The 21,719-nt window shown below is 38.6% G+C and overlaps 1 long non-coding RNA gene and 1 pseudogene across 2 annotated transcripts; one reads left to right on the forward strand and one right to left on the reverse strand.

Moving 5' to 3' along the window:
* Nucleotides 1-2,041: 2,041 nt before the first annotated feature.
* Nucleotides 2,042-19,997, reverse strand: LOC110182856 (protein gustavus-like; annotated as a pseudogene). Its single transcript, XR_015271053.1, has 2 exons — nucleotides 19,283-19,997; nucleotides 2,042-2,134 (listed from the first exon to the last, which is right to left on the reverse strand). The product of XR_015271053.1 is annotated as a protein gustavus-like (transcript).
* On the forward strand, nucleotides 19,321-20,308 carry LOC147644093 (uncharacterized). Its single transcript, XR_015271054.1, has 2 exons — nucleotides 19,321-19,927; nucleotides 20,003-20,308. It is a non-coding gene; the product is annotated as an uncharacterized LOC147644093 (long non-coding RNA).
* Nucleotides 20,309-21,719: the final 1,411 nt, after the last annotated feature.

The following is a 21,719-nucleotide window of genomic DNA, read 5'->3' on the forward strand; positions in this document are numbered from 1 at the left end:
TACTGTCAATGAAATAAATAATCTGATTGTTCAAAAAGTCCCCACCCAAACAAAAACATACAAATCGATCGACACTGTAACGAATATTGAAGATGCAGTCCATTATCCACAGGAATTTTTAAATTTGTTGAACCCTTCTGGACTGCCACCCCATGAATTGACGTTAAAAATCGGAATCCCAATCATGCTTTTAAGAAATTTAAACCCTCCGAGCATGTGTAATGGGACGAGGCTGCTTATTAAGGAGTTAAAGGACAATTTAATAGTAGCAAATATTATCACTGGCCCAGCAAGTGGTCAACTAGCTCATATACCGAGGATACCGATGATCCAAACTGATCTGCCAATCCCATTTAAACGGCTTCAATTTCCGGTAAAAACATCTTTCGCATTAACAATTAACAAGTCCCAAGGCCAAACCTTCGAATTAGTAGGGATCTATCTGCGAAATAAATGTTTAACTCATGGTCAACTGTATGTTGGTCTATCGCGAGTCGGAGACCCTGAAAATCAATTTATTTTGCTGCCACAAAATAAAACAACATCAAATATTGTTTACAGAGAAGCACTAACAAAATAAATGTATTTTCTTTTAGGGTTATGACCTTAATAATTGAAAAAAAAAAATAAATAAATAAAGGATGAATGAATATATGTCATATTATTGATATTATTATGAATGTGTTAAAAATTTTAACTTAAAATTGACAAATCTAAATGTAATGTTTAATGCCCGTGCGAAGCCGGGACGGGCCGCTAGTATATATATATATATATATAAGTATATATGTATAAATATACCTAATTATAAAATAACTCCATTACATTACGTTATTTTTCTAAAGGAAGGAGATGTAGTATGCACATATTGAATACCCACTGTACCACGAGTACTTTACGGGTACACACTGTACACACTTTGTTGCAGTTTACATAATTTAAAGTCCCGGTCATAAACCTAAGTGGCCGAAATATGAAACGATCTTCGAACATTGGCCCGCACACAGGCTGTGCTAGTGTCAGCAAAAATGCAACACGAGCGGACCTCAAGTATGTACATATGTGCATATACCTCCGCGTTCAGCCTTAGCGAGCATAGCTATGTATTTATGTATTTAAGAATATACAACCGTCTCTCCGCTGCCGCTGTTGGCAGCGCAGCTACGAGACTTAGATTTCTTTAGCTGTTAAAACATACTGATAAGTACAGATATAGGATCAAGCTCGGAGCGGCAACAACGGCTGCTCCGAAATGAAAACCAAGAATTAAAATAAAGAAAACTAAACAAAAATCAAATTAATTCTTCTAAATGGTGGAAACAAATTCGGGATCTAACATTAAACGATACAATATAAAACATCTTTGTTAAAATTCAGGAATGAATTAACCATGAATGCACCACTGCTGCCAACAAAATTAAATACAACTTATAACACACACCCACTGTCTTCTCATTAAATAATGGAAAATTAAATAAATTAACCTGACCCCAGACAGCTGATACAACTGAATATACATAGTTTTTTTCCTCTGAGTCCTAAATGCAATACCTAGATATAGCTGGTCAACGATGAAGCTGAGTGTTCCTTCGTCCATGCCTAAAGCTACTAAGAACTTATCTGGAACTAAAAAAGCTCAAAACTACGTTTTTTAAAAAGGTGTAGATGATTTATCAAAAACTGCAGGACCGATTCTCTTCAACTTTTTTACACAGTTTTTGTATAACGACCTCTATGGCATGACGTAGGATTTTTTCGATATGATTTTTCGTTTTAAAGTTATAAATTTTTAAATCAAAAATTATCTCTAAAAAAAATTGTTCCAAAAAACGGCTGCGTCATGCTATAGCCATACTTACATATATGGTTTATAAAAAATTGTTGTTTTTGAATTTCAGATAACAAATGTGATGTGCAGCATGTACACCATCCGAACATTCCCTAAAAAAAAATGCCTTTTTTGAAAGGCTATATCTCCGCTATTCAAATATATATTTTTTTCTTTTAACAAGTATTTTTTAGTTTAACATATGTTCTTAGATTTAATAATAAATAAAAAAGAGTATTTTTAACTTTTTCAAAATGAATTTTTGAAAAACCCTCCAATTTTCGGGCCCTCAGGCTGGTCTACGCCCTAAAACGAATAAAAAAATGAACCATTAGATGATTACGAAATAGTAAAAATAAATAAAGATGAAAACGATACAAATATTTTAAATAAATTGAATAACAATTTTTCTTCCCAATTTGTATGTACAAAATACAGTCGAGTCCCGATAATTCGAAATGGCAAGGGGATCACTTTTTTTACGAATTAGACGGGAATTCGATTTATCGAGATTTCTATTTAAAGGGGCTCAAAAATGAAAGAGTCGAATAAACGGGGTACTTACATTTCACATCATGTTTACATATGTATTTAGCTTTATTAAAATTAAACAAACATAATAAATATGTACATTCATTTGTACGTTTTTCAAATTAAAGGAAAATTAAACAAAAAATTAACAAACAAAATTAAGCAGAAACATTAAATTATTAAAAACGAAAATTCAAGCTTTAAAATAATTGGTAATTTTTGATTGCTTCGTGTTTTTTTCTTTTATTTTTTCCATTTCGTTTTCTAAACCTATTAGGTTGTCAAACACACTATTTGGCACATCATGAGTCGAAAAATAATGTTTAAGTTGAGGAATTAATGCTCTGGTTTGTAAATTCTATAAAATTTCTTCTCCTTTCTGATGTCTGCAAAATCTAACGTCGCTTTAACTACAAAATATTTCGCATCGCATTACGATTTATAAGAGGTTTCGAAACAAAATTACGATTTATACGAGGTTCAATATTCTTTGCGTTGCGCCAAATACTACGAATTAACGAGGGGACCAAAATGTATGGAATATTTACGAATTAAAGAGTTTTTTTTCAAGGGGACAGAATTTTTTACGAATTATCGCGATTTTCGATTTAGCGGGGTACGAATTATCGGGATTCGACTGTATATGGATATGTTCGGAATAGAAACCGTATTCATATAACAAATAATTTTAAAAAACAAAAAAATAAGGATGAAAGATGATGAACCAGTTTATATTAAAAATTATATAATTCCTCACAGTCAAAAAGAAGAAGTAGATAAACAAGTCGAAAAAATAATTAAAGATAAAATAATAGAACCTTCAGTCTCCAGATATAACAGCCCAAAGAATTACTATCCAATTCATCCGATAAAAGATGTCGTTTACTAATTGATTACCGTAATAGTTTTAGTAATCTTATCCGATAAATTCCCATTACCAAGAATAAACCTTATTCTAGATCAACTAGGCAGAGCAAAATACTTTTCATGCTTAGATCTAATGTCAGGATTTCATCAAATTGAACTCAAAGAAAACTCTCGGAATACAACGTCATTTTCAACGAGCAATAGCTCTTATCGTTTATTCCTCCCAAAGAATGATGACAATTTCATTTTCAGGTATCGAACCTTCACAGGCCTTCCTATATATGGATGACCCAATTGTCATCGGTTGTTCAGAAAAGCATATGATTAAAAACCTTACAAACGTTTTTCATTAATGCCGAAAACACAACCTTGAATTGCACCCCGAAAAATTCTATTTTTTCATACACGAAGTAACCTTCCTTGGACACAAGTGTCATAGAAAAAAACCCAGTCCCAGCGGACGCAGACAGCGCTAGAAGATTCGTTGCGTTTCGCAATTATTATAGGAGATTTATAAAAAAATTATCCGATTTTTCACGACACATACCGCGATTATGCAAAAAAAAAACTCGTGAAATTCGAATGGACAGATCAATGTCAAAAAAACTTCGAGTACTTAAAAACACAACTGATGAAACCAATATCACTACTGTAGCCTGATTTTAATAAAGAATTTTGCATAGCAACGGATGCAAGTAAACAAGCATGCGGAGCCGTCCTAACGCAGGAACATAATGGAACGCATCTACCAGTAGCATACGCATCACGTTAATTCACAAAGGGAAAAAGTAATAAAAACACGGCGGAACAGGAACAAGCAGCTATACATTGAGCAAATAAACACTTTAGACCATATATATACGCAAAACACTTCGCAGTAAAAACAGACCACAGACCCCTAACATATATATTTTCAATGACTAAGCCAAGTTCAAAATTAACCAGATTGAGACTTGACTTAGAGGAATATGATTTTACGGTGGAATATCTTAAGGAAGAGGACAACCATATAGGTGATGCATTATCGCGAATAACAATACAAGACTTACAAAAAATCCATAAGGATAATAGGATTCTGAAAGTCACTACCAGAAATCAAAGTAGACAAAAATTCTGCGCAGGAAAAGAACAAATAGAATTGCCTAAGCAATCTATGGAGAAAGCTTCAAAAAGCCCAACGTATATAAAGTCATTAAAAATGATGAAGTACGTAAAGTAGACCCCTTGCATGTAAATAATAATTTGTTTTTATTTAAACTCGCAAAGAAAATAACAAGCATATATGATGTTAGCATTGATTTAGGTCAATTCTTTCAAAGGCTTGAAAAGCAGGCCGGTACTAACAAAGTCAGCCAGCTCAAAGTGACACCGTGGGAAAATATCTTTGAACATGTTTCATTTCAATTGATAATTTTAAAAAAATTGGCAATAGAATATTGAAATCATTGAGTAGTGACCCTAATAAAGAATACCAAATAAAAAGAAGCTATACTTATTGTCTACATTCCATGATGATCCAACACAAGGAGGTCATACAGGCATTACAAAAACCTTGGCCAAGGTCCAGAGATACTATTACTGGAAAAAAATGCCTAAAGACATAAAAGAGTACAAATAAAAATGTCCTAAATACCAAAAGTCTAAAACTACTATACATACTAAGACTCCATTAACCATAACCGAAACTCCACAAAGAGCTTTCGATAGGGTAATTGTGGAAACAATTGGACCACTTCCAAAATCAAACAATGGCAAGGACTACGCAGTAACACTCATATACGATTTGATTAAATATTTAGTAGCCATAACTATACCAAATAAAAATGTCAAAATAGTAGCTAAAGCTATTTTTAAAGAATTTATACTGAAGTATAGTCCAATGAAGACGTTCATTACGGACATGAGAACAGAATATAAAAACTCAATTATTACAGACTTGTGCAAGTATTTACAAATTGAAAATAATCACATCTATTGCACACCACAATTCCACCGTTGGAACAGTCGAAAGAAGCCATAGAACTTTCAATGAATTCATTCGATCCTATATTTCAGTAGATAAAACTGATTGGTACGTATGGCTCTAATATTTCGTATAATGTTTCAATACCCGCTATGGCACATGATTATTGTCCATATGAGCTAGTTTTCGGTAAGACATCAAACTTACCAAGTCAATTTAATATGGCAGATAGAATAGAGCCACTATATAATTTAGATGATTATGATAAGGAATCTAAATTTAGATTAGAAGTAGAGCTAAAATAATGATAGAAGTAAATGACCAAACATAAGGAATTATATAATAGGAAATCTAGAGATATTCATCCCAACATAGGAGACCTAGTTATACCTTTGCAGGGTATTATAATTTCAGTCAGAAGTTTGCAACGCAGTGAAGGAGTCACCTCCGACCACATAAAGTATAAATATTCTTGATCAGGATCAACAGCCGAGTCGATCTAACCATGTCCGTCTGTCCTTCAGTCCGTTTCTACGCAAACTAGTCTCTGTTTTGAAGCTATCTGAATGAAACTTTGTAGTTAGTCTATATATGTGGGATCCGGTAGTGTTGGTAGGGTGGCTAGAGTTACCAGAAGCGGACTCACATACTAAGTCTCTGATTCCCTTCGATAAAATATACTGAAAGGGAGTAATCGATTGCAGAAATGTCTGGCATCTCCTCGCAAAGGCATTCGCCGCCAGAATCTCGTTTTGCTTGGACGTTCTAAATTAAGATAACCACGTTTTGTTAAATTAAGATTGAATTAAGTTACAAGTAACCAGTTAAATGTATTAAACAATATCATTAAATCAAAGCCGGTGTTACAACTTTTACTAAAGAGGACACTGCAATTTTGGGGGCTCCACCGAGAATATTGCCCAGCATTTGACAACTTGAACCTTAATAAAATATAATTAACAAAACACTGTGCAGTGAGGTGGATGACAAATTGAAAATTTGGAACTGGTTAAGAGTTCGGGAAAGACACGCAATTTGGTCAACGAAAAACATTGTGCAGTGAGGTGGATGACAAATTTAGAACATTTTGGAACTGGTTAAGAGTTCGGAAAAGCCACGCAAATTGGTCAACGAGTGACAGAGACAGCAAGAGACGCGCAAAGAATTTCATCACAAAGCGTAAGGAAATTCTTCGGAAGGCGGAAAGCAGACACACACATGGGCGAGTGAGACGGAAGCAGCGAGTGACGACGACGAAAAAGAGTGGCAGCGTCCAAATGTAGATTGAATTGAATCAGGCTGGTAAAGAGCAAAGATTCAAGAAGCAGCGGATTGGCTGGAGAAAACAGAAGCAAGACGAGGAAAGGCAAGACACTTGGTGGCGTTCGAGGAACACGCAGACAAGAACGTGCAGGTCAAGATTGGAACACGGAGTTGGAGGAAGAGAGCTGGAACACGAGGATCAGCAGCAGATCAAGCTAGAGAAGATCAGGAGTTGGACAAGCAGAGGCGAATCGGAATAAGGTGCGGAGCAGGAGCAGTAGAACATCAGCAGAACCTTATTGGCCATAGCAAAGGCACATGGTTTTTCATGTCTTCAGAAATTGGATTCCAATTGGAGGCATTGCGAAGTAGTAGGTAGCTGTGTGAAGAAGAAGAAGGCGGTGGACGTGAAAAGAAGCGAGACAGCACGAGGCGAAACAGGGTCGTCGCAGGCTAAGTAGCAGTCTGATCGTATGTGTGAAGAAGAAGAAGGCGAACGCTACAGAAGGCGGTGGACGTGAAAAGAAGCGAGACAGCACGAGGCGAAACAGGGTCGGCGCAGGCTATGTAACAGTCTGATTGTATGTATGTGCGAAGAAAAAGCAAAAGCAGGACTGTTAGTTTGTTTACAATTGTATCGAGAAAGATTAGAGTTAAAACACAATTTTGTCAGCATATTAACTGTAATTTTCAACAGGATATTTTTGTAAAATGGAGAGAAGCGAGATCTTGGCATTGCGAGTGGAAGAATTGCGACGGATGCTGTCAGAGCTGCAGTTGAATACAACCGGATTGAAAGCTGAATTACAACAACGATTGCTAACTCATTTTGGGTTGATGGATGAGGGTGAGTCAGAGACGGAGGGTGAGCCCGTAGAGTTTAGGTCAACAGTTGCCACACCAACCAGCCACCACAACAGAGTAGACAACCAACATGGCCAAGTTTCCCAACATAGATCGTGGTTTACTTTGAAAGATGTAGAAGGAAGTGTTTCTCAGTTTTCTGGCTCAGGTGTCCCAAATATAGATTTGTGGATTGAGAAGATGGAAGATTGTTCAGCTACCGTAGAGTGGAGCCCTTTGCAGCAGTGTGTTTATGCAAAACAGCTACTATGTGGAGCAGCCAAAATGTTTGTATGTAGCCAGAGAAACATTAAGGACTGGGAAAGTTTGAAGTTAGCTCTCCTACAAGAGTTCGGAGTACAGGTTTCTACAGCCGAGATTCATCGCAGGCTAGGAAAGCGTCGTCAGCAAAAAAGTGAATCTTTACAGGAGTATTTATATGCCCTAATGGAGATAGCTAAGCCTATACGGTTGGAAGACGAAAGTCTAATCGAGTACTTCGTAGAAGGTATACCAGATGCTAGATTGAATAAATCGATGTTATATCAGGCTAGAAATCTGAAAGAGTTGAAGTGGCAGATTGAAGCATAACAGAAGGCAAGAAGCTCGTATAAGCCAGACAACAAGTACACTCTCCAAAGCAGTAAGGTATTTAAAGAGTCGGTCAACGAAAAGACAACAGATTCGGTTAGGAAATGTTTTAGGTGCGGAGATCCGTCTCATATGATGAGAGACTGTCCAGTACAATCGAAATGTTTCAAGTGTAATCAGCCAGGGCATCGAGCAGCGCAGTGTAAAGTAGGTACTAATGTGGATCAGGCGGAAAAAATAATTCCGAATCATTCTCGTGCATCTTGTGGTTTAGAAGTAAAGTCCGTATTTGGTTCGAATGTTGAGTTCAAAGGACTTGTAGATACCGGAGCAGAGTTGTGTTTAATGCGTAGGTGTGTATTTTTAAAACTTGATATAGGCGTTGGTAGTTTCATTGGCAGGCAAAGAGTTTTGACTGGAATTGGAGAAAGTCAGGTGCTGACTTTTGGCAGTTTCAAAGCACCAGTTAGTATCGATGGCATAGAAATGTGGATCGAGTTCCACGTGATTCCAGATGAAGACATGAAATTTGATGCAATTTTAGGCACTACAATTTTAGAAAATGTAGACATGATGGACACAAAGAAAGGAACCGTGTTTTCAAAGAGAGTTCAAAGTGTGCAGCCAGCAGAGGTTCAGGGAAGGGAAAGTTCCTGTATGCAGCTTATGAACGAATTTGGCAGCCTTTGTATGTTAAGTACCGAAGATCATAAGTCAAGCTTGAAATTGGATCATTCAAAGGAAAATGTCGCTGTTGAAGTACAGTTGTTGGTGGAAAATTACAAACCAAAGAAAAACCAACGTTCACCTGTAGAAATGAAAATATTGCTGACAGATGATTTGCCAGTTTTTCCAACATCCAAGGCGTTTGGCCTATTGTGATCAAAAGATTGTAGATGATCAAGTGGAGGAATGGCTTAGGGAAAAAATAATCAAACCAAGTACTTCAGAGTTTGCTTCACCAATTGTTTTGGTAGACAAGAAGAATGGGAAGAAGCGTTTATGCTGCGATTACCGGAAACTGAACGAAAATATAGTCAGAGATAATTTCCCAACAGCACACATGGATTGCGTTTTAGAAAAACTTCAAGGTGAAGATGTTTTCACAACTTTGGATTTGACAAATGGATTCTTTCATGTTCCTGTGTCTCCAGAATCTCAAAAGTACACATCATTTGTAACCATGAATGGGCAGTATGAGTTCATGTTTGTACCTTTTGGTATCACAAATTGTGATCATTGCCAGCAAAAGTGTATAACAGGGCTTGGAGAAATTAAAGCGAGTATTGAAAGTGGCAGAAGAAAGTGGCTTGCGTATAAATTGGAGCAAGTGTCAGATATTGAAGAACAGAGTAAATTTCCTAGGATATATCGTGGAGTTGGGTACAATAAAACCAGGTGAGGAGAAAACAAAAGCGGTTGCAAATTTTCCGATCCCACGAGATAAAAGGGGAATTCAAAGGTTCTTAGGTTTGACTTCGTATTTTAGAAGGTTCGTAGAAAATTATGCCGTGATTGCTAAGCCATTGTCCGATCTGTTACGTAAAGAAGCTAAGTTTGAGTTCAAAGAAAAGCAAGTAGAAGCGTTCGATAAATTAAAGACAGCGCTAATCAATGGGCCTGTTCTTAAGTTGTATGACCCTTCACTCGAAACGGAAATTCATACTGACACTTCAAAATTTGGATTCGGAGCTGTGTTGCTTCAGCGTGACAAGGAAGATAGCTTGTGGCACCCAATTTTCTATATGAGTTGGAAGACCAAGCCGTGCGAAGAGAAGTACCATTCTTATGAACTGGAAGTGCTTGCAGTTATTGGAGCTTTGGTTAAGTGGCGAGTCTACGTTCTTGGGAAAAGATTTAAAATAGTCACAGACTGTAATGCGTTTGCCATGAGAAAGAAAGAAATTCCGCTCAGGGTATCGCGTTGGGCAGTGTACCTTCAAGACTTCGACTATCAAATTGAACGTAGGTCAGGTAACAAGATGAGACATGTAGATGCGTTGAGCAGGGTGTTTTGTTTTGTTGTGACAGATAGCTTAATACACCGTTTGCGAGAAGCTCAGCTATCCAATGATTGGACCAAGGCCGTAAAGAGTGTTGTTGAAATGAAAGAGTATGAAGGCTTCTATATATCGAATGGAATCTTATTCAAAGATCCGAATAGGGAGCTGCTTGTAGTTCCATCGCAAATCATACGAAACGCCCACAAGCAAGGACACTTTTCATCAAAAGAGACGCAAGAATTGGTCGAGAAGTCTTATTTCATTCCCAAGGTGAGAGAGAAAATAGCGAAGATTGTTGAGAGCTGTGTAGAGTGCATTTTAGTGAATACAAAAGCTGGAAAGCAGAAAGGGTTTTTGACGCCGATAGACAAAGGGGACAAACCGTTGGTTACATACCATATTGACCATGTTGGCCCGATGGAAGTAACTAAGAAGCGCTATAACCACATTCTCGTCATAGTCGATGCTTTCTCAAAGTATGTACGGTTATACCCTACACGGAGCACTGGGATTGAAGAAGTTTTGAGTTGTTTGGAGCGCCAATCTGTTCTTTTTGGTAACCCATACAGAATCGTGTCAGATAGAGGGGCTGCATTCACTTCACACCTTTTTAAGGAGTATTGCGAAAGGGAGAAAATACAGCACTTGCTAATCGCGACAGGAGTTCCCAGGGGTAACGGACAGGTAGAGCGTATGCATCAGATAGTGGTACCGCTGCTATCGAAACTGAGCCAGGAAAATCTAGGGTGCTCGTATAAGCAGGTAGGCAGAGTGCAACATGCGATTAACAACACTGAGCCGAGGAGCACGAAAGTCGCCCCGTTCAAATTGCTAACTGGATTGGATATGCGTGTTTCAAGTAATCAGGAATTGAAAGAACTTATCGAAGATTGTCTGATTTCTGAGCTACAGGATTAAAGGGAAAAGCTACGAGAGATAGCAAGGCAGAATATTCAGGATATTCGAACAAAAAATAAAATGGCATTCGACTCTAAAAGAAAGGTAGAACGTAAGTTTGAGTTGAATGATTTGGTTGCTATTAAACGCACCCAATACGGGACAGGCTTGAAGTTGAAAGGAAAATATTTAGGACCATATAAAGTAGTCAAGGTCAACAATCATGGACGTTACGACGTGGAAAGAATAGGGCAAGGAGAAGAGCCATATAGGACTAAGACGGTTGCAGAGTATATGAAACCATTCGGGTCGAATCAAGCATCAGGAAGGCCGAATGTGGGATCCGGTAGTGTTGGTAGGGTGGCTAGAGTTACCAGAAGCGGACTCACATACTAAGTCTCTGATTCCCTTCGATTGAATATACTGAAAGGGAGTAATCGATTGCAGAAAAGTCTGGAATCTCCTCGCAAAGGCATTCGCCGCCAGAATCTCGTTTTGCTTGGACGTTCTAAATTAAGATAACCACGTTTTGTTAAACTAAGATTGAATTAAGTTACAAGTTACCAGTTAAATGTATTAAACAATATCATTAAATCAAAGCCGGTGTTACTACATATATACGAGGTCTGTCAATTAAGTTCCCGGAATTTGGTAATAGCGCTGCGGTTGGCAACAGTAGAGCGCTCACTCCACCGTAATTCGTAAGAAGAATTATTTCAGCATCAGTCTGCGCAAGTTTCATGTGAATCGGTTGTTTGGTTTATTTTTTAAAGTGATTTGAATATAACTACTTAAGACACGACGTCGTGAAAATGTGTGATAAAATTATTGAACAAAGAGTAGTCATCAAATTTTTGGTGAAGCGCGGTGAACACGCGTCCGAAATTTTGAGACGGTTAACCGACGTGTATAAGGATGATTGCCTGAAAAAAACAGCAGTTTACGAATGGGCTAAGCGGTTCAAATGCGGCCGAGAGTCGGTAGAGGATGATCCTCGCGAAGGCGCTCCTTGCAACGCGCGGACCGCCGCTAATCTGGAACGTCTGCGCAAACGCGTACTCGAAGATCGACGGGTATCCCTTAGAATGTTAGAGGAAGAGTTGGGCATCAATAAAGAGACAATCCGGCAGATCCGGCACGACCTGAATTGGCCAAACAAGGTTGGGTGCTACATCACGATAATGCACCTGCACATTCGTCCTTCGCTGTTCGGGAATTTTTGACTCGCAATGGCATTCCAACGCTCCCGCACCCCCCTACAGCCCGGACCTAGCACCCTGTGACTTCCACCTCTTCCCACAATTGAAAACCCACCTCAAGGGAAACCGATATGATAGAGTAAATGGAGTCCAAACCGTCACGACGAGCGTCCTAAGGGACCTTCCTTCAGGGGGGTTTGCGGGGTGCTTCCAATCATGGATTCATCGCTGGCGGCGGTGCATCGAACTCAAGGGAGACTACTGTGAAGGAGTGTAACCAATTTTGAAAGATTTCTTCACTTCCCGGACAGTCTGAGCCAAATTCCGGGAACTTAATTGACAGACCTCGTATAGGAATGATAGGAAAATTTTTACAAAAAACATTATAATATTTTCAGTTTTCAATAGAATGTAATAAAATTTGAGTTATAGCCATTTTATATTATTCTACAATTTTGTGTAAAATTGTATGAAAATCGGATATAGCTCCCATAGGAAAGATCAAGAAATTAATACATTTAAAAATTATAACTTTTTTAGTTTTCAACAGATTTTGATCAAATTTGAGATATCGCCATTTTATATTAGTTTTAAATTTTGTGTCAACTTTAATGAAAATCAGACTATTATATCAAATAGGTGCCATACAAACAATCGTTAGATGTAGAGGAAAGACGAAAATTTGATGAAAATCTGATGAAAACTGGAAATTTTATAATTATACCCTTGCAGGGTATTATAATTTCAGTCAGAAGTTTGCAACGCAGTGAAGGAGGCACCTCCGACCATATAAAGTATATATATTCGTGATCAGGATCAACAGCCGAGTTGATCTAGCCATGTTCGTCTGTCCTTCTTTCCGTTTCTACGCAAGCTAGTCTCTCAGTTTTGAAGCCATTTGAATGAAACTTTGTAGTTAGCCTTCTATATACTCTCACTCGTATATATGTCGGAACCGGCCGGATCGGACGACTATATCATATAACTGCCATAGGAATGATCGGAAAATTTTTACAAAAAACATTATAACATTTTCAGTTTTCAATAGAATGTAATCAAATTTGAGATATAGCCATTTTATATTACACTAAAATTTTGTGTACAATTGTATGAAAATCGGATATAGCTCCCATAGAAACGATCGAGAAATTAATACAATTAAAAATTATAACATTTTCAGTTTTCAACAGGTTTTCATCAAATTTGAGATATAGCCGATATTGGCCGTCAGCCGATAGGGTGCACAGGGGTATCAACGGATGATCGTGTCATCTGCCGTAAGTGTGTACACCATCGGTAGTGCGACTATACTCTCCAAGCAATGGCGCCTGGAAGCAGGTCCCCAGTCGAGGTTCGATCGGGGATGCTGACCAATCGTAGTCGGGCGGACTTAGGCAAGTCTTTAATCTGCCTCCCCTTAAGTCAAGTGTGTGACGCGACCCGTGCACACTGACTTCCTGGTTCGCAGCTAAGGGGTTAATCCAGCTGTGTCTGCACGGAGCCTTCCCAGGGCCAGGCAACCCTGGGTCGTAAGTGGCCTTGCCGCAGCTTTAGGGCGAAGCTGCGGTCGACCTGTCTTCAAAGCCCCAAACCCCTTTTGGCCCGCTGCGATTGCCAGGACGAGCAAAGCGGGCGTTCATGTAATGATATCGATTTATGGTCGTGGCATCTCACACTGCATCGGAGACCGACGATGAAGAGTAGAAGTAGTAGAAGACGACAATTGAGGAGTCACTAGAGCTACTAGTTGACACCCACTTCCCAGAAAACCTAAGAGTGAGCTCGGAACCCGAGGAGGGAACGAAGGCTCAAATGGATACGCCAACGAAAGACATCATTAGCACTGAGCGAATTCAGTGGACAATGGATTCTTTTGATAAGTACAAAAGCTCGGGCCCAGACGGCTTAATACCGGCAATGCTACAATCAGCCAAGGATAGCAGTTGCAAATGGCTTAAAGCCATTTACGAAGCTTGTTTACGACTGACGCACGTCCCACTTCTATGGAGGGAGGCAAAAGTCATATTTATACCGAAATCGGGCAGAAGGGGGCATATCCTAGCAAAGGATTATAGACCGATAAGTCTCACCTCCCTCGCCCTGAAGACACTAGAGAGACTCCTGGACGTCCACATCCGGTACTCTCTAAAGGGACATCAACTCTCGGATACGCAGCATGCGTACCGCAAAGGAAAGTCAACGGAAACAGCGCTACACTTAGTTGTACATCATGTCGAGAAGACTTTACAACACAAGCAATACACGATTCTTCCTTCCTATTCCTTCAATAAAGTGAACTCCGACTCTATCCTGGGCTCCCTCAACTTTCAAGGTATTGAGAGAGGCATCAGAGAGTGGATCGGGGTCATGCTAAGGAGCAGGACGATCACAGCCGAACTGAGTGGCACTCACCTCACGCGGACTGTGAAGAGAGGCACACCACAGGGCTGGGTATTATCGCCCCTATTCTGGCTCACAAATATGAACGCCATATTAACAGATCTCAATACGGGTGGAGTTAAAGCAGTTGCATACGCAGACGACGTAGTACTGCTAGTATTAGGACCATACCCTGACGTTATTAGCGAAATAATGACGGGTGCGCTAGGTCGCTTAAATAGATGCGCAAAAACGTGCGGACTAGGTATCAACCCCACCAAGACAGAGCTTATGCTCTTCACACGTAGAACTAAGATACCACCCTTCATCATGCCCAGTATTAACGGCATGAAGGAATAATTCTGGATAAAAAGCTCTCATGGCAAGGAAACATTGCAGAAAGAGTAAGGAAAGCAAGCATTGCATTCTACATCTGCAGGAAAATGTGTGGGAACAAATGGAGACTGCACACAAAGATAATTATATTGCTCTACACAGCAGTCGTACGGCCAATACTAACATACGGGGACCTAGTATGGTGGCTGGCACTAACTAGGATATACAACAGAACGAAGCTGACACGGATACAACGGGCAGCGAGTGTGGGGACCGTGGGTGCAATGCCCTCACTCCCCGCAGCATGCCAATAGAACTGTTCGTGAAGGACATTGCAGCACAGAGCGAAGTGAGACTGAAGGCGAGCAATTGCTGGAGGGAATACGGCGCCGGGCACGACAAGATTCTTGAGAGCAGCGCCATAAATACAAACGTCAAGACCGACTACATGATTGCGGAGATCGGAATTCGGGAACGTATTCTCGACCTCATACCCATCAAGGGAAGACTGCAGTAGGGGCAAAGTAGTAGAGGAGAACGAGCTGTCCCTCTACACCAATGGCTCAAAAATGAGCTGCGGCGTAGGGGCTGGGATCTACGCTGAAAATTGGGGAATTGAAAAGACTTTTAATCTAGGCTGAGTTACTAGCCATAAGGGAAGCAGTCGAACTTTCCTTAAGGCAGGACCTCAGGGGCAGCAGAGTGCGAATCTACTCGGATAGCCAAGCGGCTATAAAATCCCTAGCTGCCGTGAAAACGAACTCACGACTAGTGGCAGAATGCAAAAAGGCCCTTAATAGACTTGCCGACAAAAATAAGGTACAAGTAACATGGGTACCGGGACACAACGAGATCCCAGGAAATGAGAAGGCAGGCGAACTAGCACGTGCAGGCTCGGCAGGGCTAAGTACAGACTTCAAATTACCGATCTCCCTAAGCGCGATCCAGACAAAGATCCATGACCACTTTAAGCAGATAGCTAAAAAAAAATGGCTAAGTAAAAGCGATCACAGAAGGTCAAGGGAATGTTGGCCGAGGTACGACAAAAAAACGAACCAATAAACTGCTATCCAACAGCAAGCGGGATATAAGCAGGATCGCGGCAGTCACCACAGGACATTGGGCGATTGGTTCACACGCAATGAAGTTGGGACTGCCATACAAGGCAATCTGTAGAAGCTGTAAGCAACCTACAGAGCAAGAGACACCGGAACATCTGCTCTGCTTCTGCCCAGCGCTAAACCACATCAGACTTCGCCACTTTGGTGCCTAGCAGATGGAGTCACTGGGAAATATAGGGGAAATCTGAAAGTTTCGGCAATCCTAGGCTTTCTTACTGACTCTGGATGGTACTGATAGTGTTGACCAACAACAAACAGAGGGAGTGGATCAAAAACGAGCTTAGCTCTAATTGGAGGCCCTAGTATCGGACCTCACTACTGTAACCTACCTACCTTTACCCATTTTATATTAGTCTTACATTTTGTGTCAACTTTAATGAAAATCTGACGATTATATAATATAGGTGCCATACAAACGATCGTTAGATGTAGAGGAAAAAAAAGCAAATCTGTGAATGTAAAACTGTTAATATATTATGTATAGGTGAATGAAATGAAAGCAGGTATTACTTCATTGTTTTTAAACATAAATATATAATACTAGCTGTACCCTGCCACGTTTCTCTGTGGCATATTGTGGTTGCACGCATAAGAAATAAGTCAAACAAAAAAGAATAATTTTTAAATTCATTTAATTCTGTATTATGTTGGTATACAATATTCTTCGTTTCTCCATTCTCCGCGATTTCACTTTCCCGGAAGCGCAACACAATTCTTTTGGTTCGTTTTTGAATTTGAGAGCCTGACAGTATGTGCAGACCTGATGCATCCGGCCAATAACGACATTGCGATTCGAGCTATAATCAACAGTTGGATTATATCGGAATGCAAGTCGATTGTATTGCAGGTTTTGATCTGCTGCAAGCTGTAAACGCGCTTCAGCTACCCTTGCCCTGTCCCGTTCATTATTTTGAGAGTGAATCAAATCGACGCAACTGCCTAACTCTCAATCGTTTTCTCTCAAGCCTATCTGCCCGTCTTTCTGCTGATTCCGCGTTGTGAATCTTCATTGCTCTCAGCCGCTCAGTCTCTCGGATGGAGGCCCGCTCTTCGTCAGTCATATTCGTAATATAACGTCTTTTTGCTTCTGTATTGCGAGTACGACGACCCAAACTCGACTTCTTGGGTGGCATGACTTCGTTTCTTACTGAAACTGAACAAAAAAATAAAATTTGAATTTCCATTTTCTTCTTTCAATATGTTGGGGATGTTTGACAGGAAATGCTACGATTCAGCAGTAGATCCAGCGAATAGAGTGTGCAGAGGCTTGTGCTTCAAGTTGAGACAATTTCACTTTCCCGGAAGCGCAACACAATCCTTTTGTTTCTTTTTTGAATTTGAGAGCCTGACAGTACCCTGCTACGTTTCTCTGTGGCATATTGTGGTCGCACGCATAAGAAATAAGTCAAACAAAAACGAATAATTTTCAAATTCATTTAATTCTGTAATACTTGTTGGAAGCGGAACACAATCCTTTTGTTTCTTTTTTGAATTCGAAAGCCTGACAGTACCCTGCCACGTTTCTCTGTGGCATATTGTGGTTGCACGCATAAGAAATAAGTCAAACAAAAAAGAATAATTTTCAAAATTTTTAAAATATTTTTTTCTTTTCTTCAATCCTTATCAAAGTTTCATTGTAAATTCCTTTTGTCAATTCCATTGTCATGTCAGAATTTTCTAGACGTATTGAAAGTTCAGCTGGCTGCCTGTAGAGGACGCAGCAGTAAGGGCACGGGGAAACGCGAAAAAAAAAACTGATATATTCGCAAACGCAGATAAGCTATCAACATCAAAAGTAGACAATAACCGAGCTGGAACCTCAACGCATGTTGTGTCAAAATTTGGGCTTAAACGGTTCAAAACTTTTCAAGTCTATAAAGGAAGTAGACACGAACAGAGCATTTTTATATATATACATAGATATAATTTATATTGTATGGATTCCTAGTCATTGAAGCTCTATCTGCAACGGTATATAAACTTCGGCGTGCCGAAGATAGCTTCCTTTCTTGTTTTTTAACCTCAATATACATATATAATTTATATTGTCTGGATTCCAAGTCATCGAAGTTCTATCTGCAAGAGTATATAAACTTCGGCGTACCGAAGTTAGCTTCCTTTCTTGTTTTGCTTTAAAACGAAACTGCACATAAGTTAGATTTCAAATATAAAAGGCCCTACACTGTAGAACACATCGGAGAAAGAGAAAACATTATAATCTCTGACGATAGGAATAAGAAACAAAAAATTCATAAGAATAGGTTAAAGAATTTTCATTCATCATTTTCAACTAAATAAATAGTAATGGTCCGATTAAAAAAAAAATAAATAAATAAATAAAACATTTTTAAACTTTTTACAATTCTAAAATTTGTCTATATATGGGCAATTCTCTGGTGTCGAATGTGACATTCGTACGCATTCAAACTAAAAAAACACTTGTGCCAAGACTTTATTTTAATTTTATAAAAATTGAAACGTATAGCTCTTGGTTAGCACTATATTTGGTGCTAAGGTCGATTTTGAACCCTTGTTTGTTTTCAAGATATTCACTAAAATGTACTGCGTTCGCACGCTTTTTGTCGTTAAGTTACATTTGCAAAAACCAGTTTAAGCTCTGATTTCAGCGAAACGTGATGAAAAATTGTAGTAAAATACATTTTTATTAATTACGCAATGAATTCTCTTAATAATGTATTTTGTTTGATTTTAAAATATTAAGTAGTTATTTTTTAAATTCAATTTTAGTCCCGGTCGAACGCGACAGTTTGGAAAGCGATAATTCAAACTAAAACTGTACGAATATTGATGATCGCATATGTCCTTCTCCACTTTATATTGACTCCTTGCGTTTTCTATGTGATATTAGAAAACAAAAGTCAAAGCAAAATGCTTTTGTTTAAGAGATCGACATTAAAACAAAACATGCCATTTTTTATGACTTTTTTTTGATAAAAACAACATTATTTGCGTTTGCTCGTGTTTGACATCGATAAGAATATTTAAAAAATAAAGTAATTAAATGAATAAATAAATAATAACTTATTTTATAAAAGCTGGGAGATGTAGTATGTACATGAATAACTAATGCCCACTGTACCAAGAGTACTTAAGGGACACACACTGTAACACTTTGTTGAAATGTAATACGTAATACGATCCCGAGAGGAAGCTTCGACGACAATAAATGCAGAAGTCAGCATTCCCACAATTCGACTTATGCATACACAAGCATGTACATTTTGGCAGCGCAGTTGCGCGGTTCTAGATATAAAACATCTTCGTTAAAATTCAGAAATGAATTAACCATGAATGCGGCACCACTGCTGCCAACAAAATTAAATACAACTATAACACACACCCACTGTCTTCTCATTAAATAATGGAAAATTAAATAAATTAAAAAAACTACTTAAGCTTCCTTTTTTTATATATATAATAATAAATTAATTGATACTCACGATCTAATCCACCGATGTAACGCATTGTTATTTCACAGTGACCCCAGACAGCTGATACAACTGGATATAATTTTTTTCCTCTGAGTCCCCTAAATGCAATACCTATGTAGATATTGCTGGTCAACGATGAAGCTGAGTGTTCCTTCGTCCATATCTAAAGCTACTAAGAACTTATCTGGAACTAAAAAAGCTTCGTCGTTTTTTAAAATAGCTGGATATGTGACACCTGCACAGCTTTTGGAGTCATGGTACAACTTATTTCTGCCAAGGTCCCATCCCCAACTTTGTTCAGTCGACCCCACCAAGCTTTGATATCCGACTGAATTTAAAGGCGCGTCAGCTGTAGATACGCCAACGACAGCATGGGTTCCTCTCTGTCTTGTTGGCCAATAAATTTCCCAAATATGCAATCCCTTTGTGAGACCGACTTTGCCGCGGATACAATCTGTACTTTGCGCGACTGGGTGTCTGTGAAACGTTAATTTGTCGTCATCTTTTACAAAAATGTTCAATGACCTATCTTCAGAATTCCATGAATGTTTTAGTTGTAGTTCTCTAGAAACTGGCGGCATATTAAGCAAAATATCTATGCGTGCTGGTTTGAAAAAATCATCATGTAACTCTCTTGGTATTATTGGTTTGAAGGTAAACTGTGAATCATTACAACTTTTTTGACTACATCACTCATTTTTTGACCCATGTTCATGCCACGGCTTCTAGATATCCTTTGGTTGATTGCAACTTTGTAAGATAATCGTAGACGTTCAAAATTCCTGGGTTCCAAATTGGACTGCTGAAAAATAGCAATAGCTGCACAATACGAAAACTGAATTGAGTGAAGTCGAGTGTGAAGCCGGTTTGAGTGACAAAATGCGCTTACGTTAAACTCAATGGCGCAAGAGAGAAAGGAAGAAAACTAATTGAGAGAATGAAAATGCGAATCAATGAGTCGTATATTTTTGACTGCAGCCGAATGCTTGTCATATGTATGAAATAAGAATAAAGAATAAACATAGCGAAATCAAATTTTTTATGTTGTTTCTTGTTAATTAATTTATTTTTCTTATTGGTAGTACAAGATATTGTAACGAATTTTTCTGTCGTGGTTGTTGTTGGGCCACAGGCAGAGTTCATTACGGAAAGCCGAGCGGAACTTTTTATTAGGTGTGGCTGCCTAGAACCCGGTCTGACCCACTCACTCGTCCAAATCTACACTTGGCCCCATGTGGAAAGGTGGTTATTACTTAGCTTTTCTTTATTGGTGATCAGACGCGTGCTTTTCCGGACACGTCCGTAAGAAGAAGAGAAGAAAATCGAGAGCGCTTAGAGGCCAGGCATTCTGGCTGTCAAAAAGCTCTCATAATTGCGCCTATAAGGGATTTCGCGGTTTCTCGCGTTGCCAACGGTTACAAATATCGTGGATTATTCTAATCTAGCGGTTTTCGTTACAATATTATACATAAAATAATGTTCGAGGGCAAAAACTAAGCTATACATTCCACTGGACAGCTTCTCTTTTGCATCCAATGCACCTTTTGCAACCTATACAATTAAATTGAAAGACTTATAATTAAATCCGAAGGAAGAGAGGAAGCTAACTTCGGAGCGCCAAAGTTTACATATATACCGTTGCAGATAGAACTTCGATGAATAGGAATTAATACAATATAAATTATATATACTTTTGTTAAAAAACAATGAATGCCTGCTTTCATTTCTTTAACCTATACATATTATAGTTACAGTTTTACATTCACATTTTTTCATTTTCCTTTCGTTTCGTTCGATCGTTTGAATGACAGCTATATGATAAATTCGTTCGATTTTCATAAAATTTAACAGAAACTTGTGGATTAATATAAAATGGCTATATCTCAAATTTGATGACAATCTGTTGAAAACTGAAAAAGTTATAATTAAGTGTATAATTATTATTTTTTCGATCGTTCCTATGGGAGACTTCAAAACTGAGAGACTAGTTTGCGTAGAAACGGACTGAAGGACAGACTTACAAACGGACATGTCAAGATCGACTATATATATACTTTATATGGTCGGAGGTGCCTCCTTCACTGCGTTGCAAACTTCTGACTGAAATTATAATACCCTGAAAGGGTATTCAAAACACACAAAAAAACACTTATGGATAAGTCACAAATAAACTTATTAATCTAAGCACGAAAAAAAATATACAAATAAATCATCAACCACAATACATAAATTATATACATTAAAACAACAATATAAACAAAACAAAATCAACTAAACACACACTAAAAATACATACTGAATCGCCAGCTTCTTTGAAGCGTAATTCGTCCATAGCAAAGCTCTCACTTAACACCCGCACCTAAATGCGTAGAATGCTTCGAAGTTTTTTGTCTTTGGCAAATTTTTTCTTTCTATTTCAAACAAATTCGTTTCATTGTGCCCATAG

This window comes from Drosophila serrata, unplaced genomic scaffold (assembly GCF_035046125.1).
Source record: "Drosophila serrata isolate PLE 108 unplaced genomic scaffold, ASM3504612v1 contig_229, whole genome shotgun sequence".
Lineage (NCBI taxonomy): Eukaryota > Metazoa > Arthropoda > Insecta > Diptera > Drosophilidae > Drosophila > Drosophila serrata.